Here is a 6,745-nt window from a genome sequence, read left to right as displayed (position 1 = left end):
TGTTCTGTGTCTCTAAAATAGGCTGGGTGCATTGTCCTAGAAAGAGCCAGCTTTTTTGGTAAAGAAGCTTAGCCGACTCTAATTGTACGATAGGATGTAGTGTTCCAATTAATAAAGCAGACATTTCATTACAAATAAACTGGAAGTGAATTTTAGAAATATGATTTGATTGAGCCAGAGAGTAAGAAAAATAAATTGAATATTTCCTTTTACCCAAAGTGACATTTTCTTCAAAAGTTTTAGCACCCAGATAATCAAATGTGTCAGCAATTGTATTGAGTTATAAACATTATTTGACTCATTAAGCCACCCAGTTCAATCTTTTAATTTTTACTTGGGAAGTGCTTCTATTTCCAGACCAGTGGGACAACCTCTGTGGGGCCCCTTAGTTGAAGGCTCCTGGTCAGTGGCTGGCTCCCCCCCCCCCCCGCCCCGCCCCGCCCCGCCCGGGGATGGAGCACAGACTCTTGAAATGTTTAGATTCCAATGTGCTTTTTGTCTTCAGATGCCTCCGTTCTGTTCATGTTCTGTCTGTCATCTGTCTGGAGCATTGCGAGGTGAATACTTTGGGACTCTTCTGGTTCTTTTATTTATTTATTTTTTTAAATTTAAATTCAATTAGCCGACATCTAGTGCGCACTTAGTTTCAGACGGAGTGTGCGATGATTTATCCGTTGCGTTTTCTGGTTCTTTTACAAGACCTAGTCGCTGCTTGGCCCTGGGATGCAGGGGTCCAGGGACGCCCCCTGTTCCTCCGTGAATCACCCAGGCGGGGTGGGGAGGGTGCAGGCGGGGGAGGGTGCAGGCTGGGTGGGGGAGGGCGGGGAGGGTGCAGGCGGGGGAGGAGGAGGGCGGGGAGGATGCGGGGGGGGGGGAGGGAGAGGGGGAGGGCGGGGAGGGTGCGGGCGGGGGAGGGGGAGGGCGGGGAGGGTGCGGGGGGGAGGGAGAGGGGGAGGGCGGGGGAGGGTGCGGGCGGGGGAGGGGGAGGGCGGGGAGGGTGCGGGGGGGAGGGAGAGGGGGAGGGCGGGGAGGGTGCGGGCGGGGGAGGGGGAGGGCGGGGAGGGTGCGGGCGGGGGAGGGGGAGGGCGGGGAGGGTGCGGGGGGGAGGGAGAGGGGGAGGGCGGGGAGGGTGCGGGCGGGGGAGGGGGAGGGCGGGGAGGGTGCGGGGGGGGGAGGGAGAGGGGAGGGCGGGGAGGGTGCGGGCGGGGGAGGGGGAGGGCGGGGAGGGTGCGGGCGGGGGAGGGTGCGCGAGGGGAGGGTGCGGGGAGGGGGAGGGGGAGGGGGGGAGGGCGGGGAGGGTGCCGGCGGCTGGCTCCAGCGAGTCACCCGTGGGTACCTAGCGCCTCCCGCGGCGGGCCTCGGGGCTGGGGGCCAGGGCTCCGATTCCCATTCCCAGGAGGTGAGGCTGAAGTGAAACACTCTCCCAACTCTCCCAATTCAAGGAAACAAATGAATGGACGAGGGCAGAGAGTTGAGCCTCCCGCCGGGCCTTCTTAGACACCAGTACTTACCATTTCTTCTCCGGTGCGAAACACGCCTTTTTCAGGGCGATCTGTTAAGCAGGCACTGGAGCATCTTGAATCCTCGGCCTCGGAAATGGATCCCCTGCCCGGCGTTTTTACAGACTGGCCACCCCCCGCTCCCCCCTTCCCCGCTCCCCCCCTTCTTTCTGCTGCGGATCCGCCCTCTTTACGGGGTCACGGGGGGGGGGGGGGAGGGAGGGGAGGGAGGGGGAGGGAGGGGAAGCGGGTGGAGGAGGAGGGAGGAGGCTCTGGCCTCGTCCTGCCCGGGGACCGGCTCACTCACCTCCTCACCTCAGGCTCAGAAGGAAGGAGACATTGCCAGGAGCACTTCCTCCCCAGCCATCAGGGCTGCTGACCAGTCAGGCGCCTCCATCTGTTTTTCTGGCAGCACGGAATTCACTGGAAAGCTCCCTGCCCAGCCAGTCTCCAGTCTCGGACTGTGCCTGCCTGGGGGGCCTGCGACTCGCCCTCCTCCCCGCCGCCGCCTGTGGAGCCTGCGCCTTCCCCCAGCCACCCCCTGCCTGCGGGCTTGCGCCTCCCCCTTCCCTTGCCTCCCCCCCCTTCCTTGCCTGGCTGGGCTGAGAAACCTCGCTGTCATGAGAAAAGAATCCACAGGTCCTGAAACTTGCTATTTTTAGGCCTTGGTGGACTTGAGCCAGTTTCCTGAGTGTAGTAATTACCCAAATATTTTATTGAATACGGCCTTGAAAAATAACAACACTCATCAACTCTACTGGGAAATTCAAGCAGGTTTAAAATGGCATGTAACTGATTCACAAAGACAAATGACAGGCGCCTGCGCTCTCCTGGGCTGGCCCCACCCTGTCTTCTTCTGCCCTCACCTGCCCCCACCTGCTCCTGGTCCTGTCCCCTCCCTCCCTGCACCCGCCCCCCAGCAGGGCAGGGTTGGCTCCCAGGCACACCTGGCCAGACCATCTTCTCTACTCAATGCAGGCCGTGGGTCCTGGACATCTCAAACCTTATGTTTCCAAAAGGGAATGCTTCCTGCCTCCCCCAACCACCGGGGTGCCCATCTGAGGAGAAGACTTGGTCCATGCCTCACTCGGGCCACCAAACTGAGACCTGCTTTTTGCCCTTCCCTTCCGCTCACGACCCAGGTGACCCTGATGACTCTACCTTCAGATGACGAATCGGCCTCTGGGTCCCCTGGAGCCCCACCCCCCTGTACCAGTGTCCATGTCCCTTCCCGTGGAACTGGTGCCCTGCCTCAACGGGCACCCTGCAGCCCAGTTCGTCCTTCACAGACACACGTGAGGACCTGTTAGAGAATGTAAACCCCATTTCGATTGCTCCCTCAGCGTCCTGCAGTCCTCCCCTTGGTGCCCTGGCCTGTTAAAGACAAGTCACCTACCTATCTGTGTGTCCTGAGACGGATCTTCCCTCTGGTTGCTGAATATCAAGTTCAGAAGCTCGTGACTCCAGGGATGGCTTAGCGAAGACTGCAAAGAGAGATGCCTCCAGCTGACCCACCCCAGTTTACATGATGGAACCAAACACTCATGCCAAGGTTCATCTGGGAACCAAGAATAGTTAGAGAAATAGAAAAATTAATGAGTTCATTAGAGTGGGGAGCAGTGAGCTGTTCCCTTCCATCAACAGGGAAATCTGGAGCCTGCCCAAGAGCAGGAAGCGGGGAACAGTGCTCCCTGGGCCACATCTTCCCTTCATTAGAGGACAGACCTGCTGAGACAAACTCGCAAAGGAAATTCCAGCTTCTCTAAGAACCTCAGAGAGATGGCATCATGAGCCCACATCGGGCAGGTGCAACTCGCTGGTTCTCTGGCAAATACGTCTTGTGTGCTGGTCCTCTTAATCGTCATTCTATCTGAAGCCTAAGTTACAATTCTTGTCCTCATTCTGCAGATGAGCAAACTGAGGCCATAGAGGTTAATCAGCGTGCCGGAGACCTCACAGTCAGGAAATGGCAGAGCCATTGCAAAGAAAACTGGCTCCACGGTCCCCATTCCTGACCAAAGAAACTGATCTGAGTTTGGGAATGCGCTGTGTGCCCTGGTTCAAGTCCCAAAACAGGGAAATTTCAGCGAAGTCCACAGGCCAGGCCGTCGGGCTCCGGTACCCTGAAAGGCTTCCCAATGACCTTGGTGGGAGGGGGTACGGCAGCCCAGGGACCACTCAGCTGCAGGTGTCAGGTGTCGGGTGGTAGAGGTAGAGGATCTGGAGTATAACATAGACAGGAAGTGTGCCTTGTGGTCTAGTCCTAAAGGTTACAGCCAGGGAGCAAGGGGAATCAGGAAGTGAGGGAGCCTTCAGTAGGTAAGAATGATACACAAGAAACGGGAACATTCCTGTGTCACATTCAGGTTTGTCTCTTACACCCCAGATTCACATCCATTTATATATGTGTACGTGTGTATATATGCATGAGGAAACGCTGGTCCTATAAATGGAATGCAGGTCACACAGAAGACACGTGCCACACGTCAAGTGTCCTGTGGTGCTTTTAGAATAGATCCATGCTATTCTAAGGCAGTGGCTAAGGCAGTGGCTAAGGCAGTGGCTCCTGTGCTCCACCACCTAAGGCATCCACCCCAAGCTCCTGGGTGGGAAGCTGGCAGCTCTTCCCTCCTCCATATGGGATCAGTTATGGGGCCCGATGATGATTTTACGTCTGAAACATTTTGTGGCAGAGTCAGTAGTGTCTGTTGGCCAGACCCGTTTCCTTCCTGCTCTGGGCTCTCAGCTTGATGACACTTTGGAGACTCTGCCACATGAGGTGGGGCCACAGGCCCGAGTTTTGTGTGGGGCCACCACAGGCCTGGCCCCTAGGCCTCCAGCAGGACCTCTGACCCTGTATGTTCCCTCTCAGGCCGGCACTCTTCAGGGGATGGCAGGGCCCAGGGGGACAGCAGAACTTCTGGACGGAAGAGGCTGGGTCCCTGAATGACTACATGGAGTGGAGCCTCCCTGTCATGGCCAGGCCCCATCACAGACCCACACTGGGCTGGGTGTCAATAAGAAAGAAACTGACTTGGCCATGTGCTGGGACTTTAGGTTGTTCCCTCCAAAAATGATGGCTACTTGCTGAATCTCTCCTCTCCTAGATATTCCTTCTGGAGCTGACGCTGTGCCCATTGCTGCCTTTGTACCTCTCTCCAAGTCCTCCCCACCTCCACCTCACCTTCAGCCAAGATTTATTTCATTTCTATCACTGTTCCAGCTACCAAGGCACAGTGAGCCTCTCAAAGCCCAAGTCAGTCCCATCTGCTCCTGGGTGTACACCTTCCTTCCAGGGGCTCCTTCCAGGGGGCACCTCCCAGTGCAGCCTTTGAGTGGTCTCACATGGCACACAGTCTTCCCATGCCTGCTTCGGTCCACACCGCCGGCCTCATGTTGGTTCTCTCATAGACACAACAGGGCCTAGCCACAGGAGCAGCGGGGGGCCTTTCTGTCCTCAGGGCTGCTTCTCTCACCGCCTCCTCCTGGAACCTCCTTCCATCTCTCTGCCCTCTACCTCCCTCTGTTGGCTTAATTCTTCCTCATCTTGTAGGATCAGCTTGGCAACACCTCCTCTGTATCCTCCTCACCGCCCCTCCTCCCCCCAATAACCTGCCCACCATGCATGCCACTGTGTTTTTGTGTTTTCTGCACCAAGGACACTTGGCACAGAGACGGGGTTGGTTGTCTGTGTGCCTGACACCACAGGGCCTCAACAACTACACATGGGCCCTGACAATAAAAAAGATGTGTCTGGATATCGCCGGACGTTCCCCAGGAAACAAAATGGGCCCCCTTGAGTGAGAAGTCCTGCTCTAGGGTCATGAAGCAGGTGGAATCATCTGCTAAGCCTCACAAGAAGTCAGAGGGCACCTCACAAGAAGTCATCTTGATGAGGTCACCCTAGTCCGTGTTAACCTGAAACTAGATTTTGTCCAAAGTGGCTCTCAGAAGCAAAGTTGTAGGGACCAAGTTCAGACCAGATTCAGGGCCTATAGGATACCCACCCGCTGCTGCTCCTCTGCGAACAGACTCCACTCTTTTTCAACGTGGCATATGCCCGACACAAGCAGTATCTTGACATTGGCCTAGGCTGTTCTGGATCATTCTGTATCTTAACATCCCAGCCTTTCATGCAGGTAAGGGAAGCCTAATAACCAGTTCCAGTCAAGGAGATACAGGGGCAAGTCTAGTGTGGGAGTTTGACATTTTTGCTTTTCTGAGAGAAAAGGTCACAGGCAGCAGACACCACCCTCCTTCCTTGATGAGGGCACGAGGGTTAGAGCTGGGGCAGCCAGGGAACAAAGGCTGAGGGGCCGGTGGGGTCACAGCGGGGCCAGGGTGGGCCTCCTGGAGCCCAAGCCCAAGCCCTCTACTTATTGCAGGAGGACAAGACCTCTTGGCTCTGGCTCTGGGTGGAATCAGCTCACCAGGAAGGGAACGGAGAGCCAGTTGGGAGCACAGCCTGGGGTTTTCATTTCCAGGTGCCCTGCCCCGATGAGAAGGAGAGCAGGGCAGGGGGAAGGTCACTCTGGGGAGAAACAAGGCCATTTCTCCTACTTCCAGGTGGAAACTTTTTTTAATTAGGCTCCAAATATTTACCACTACTTTATTCCTTAATTTTCATCATTGAGACATGGAAAAGGTAGAAGATTTATATGATCTGAAGAGAAACCAGAGTTATCACTGAGACTTTTAAAGTGGAGAATATGCCTAATACTTCATTTATCTCACCTGTGAGGAAACAGGACTTTCTACACAAATTGGTATCACATTTGACAACTGAGACTTATCATTTTCTGTGTTCACAGACTTCCAATATTCTCTGCTTTATACCTATTTAATATTTAATATTAATTTTAAACACTGTCAAATATCTATTTTCTGCTTTTTCAAGCCAATGTTTTTAAATGTGCTGTAACTTATGTAAGAACTTTTTAAAAAATTCAATCTCATTTATATTAATAAAAATTGTATGTATTTAAGGTATACAACAAATATATACAAAATTCCATCTATTTAAGGTACACACGTGGTGATTTGATACACCTCTACACAGCAACAGGATGGATTACAGTGAATCTAATTAACATATCCACCTCCTCACCTAGTTTACCCCCTCCCTCCCTTTTTTAGGTAGAGCCTTTTGAGATCCTCCCCGCTCCCCCCCCCCCCCCCCCCCCCCCCCCGCTACTGCCCCCCACCGCCCCCGCCATAGAGCTCACTTTCTGGTGAAAGACCATGTG

At 54.6% G+C, this 6,745-nt stretch overlaps 1 long non-coding RNA gene across 1 annotated transcript; it reads left to right on the top strand.

Moving 5' to 3' along the window:
* Positions 1 to 443: 443 nt before the first annotated feature.
* Positions 444 to 6,497, top strand: LOC140621940 (uncharacterized). The gene is made up of 2 exons (XR_012021684.1): positions 444 to 557; positions 1,912 to 6,497. It is a non-coding gene; the product is annotated as an uncharacterized lncRNA (long non-coding RNA).
* The last annotated feature ends 248 nt before the right edge of the window (positions 6,498 to 6,745 follow it).

This window comes from Canis lupus, chromosome 31 (assembly GCF_048164855.1).
Source record: "Canis lupus baileyi chromosome 31, mCanLup2.hap1, whole genome shotgun sequence".
In the NCBI taxonomy this organism is placed as follows: Eukaryota; Metazoa; Chordata; class Mammalia; order Carnivora; family Canidae; genus Canis; species Canis lupus.
This window is presented reverse-complemented; position numbering and strand designations above follow the sequence as displayed.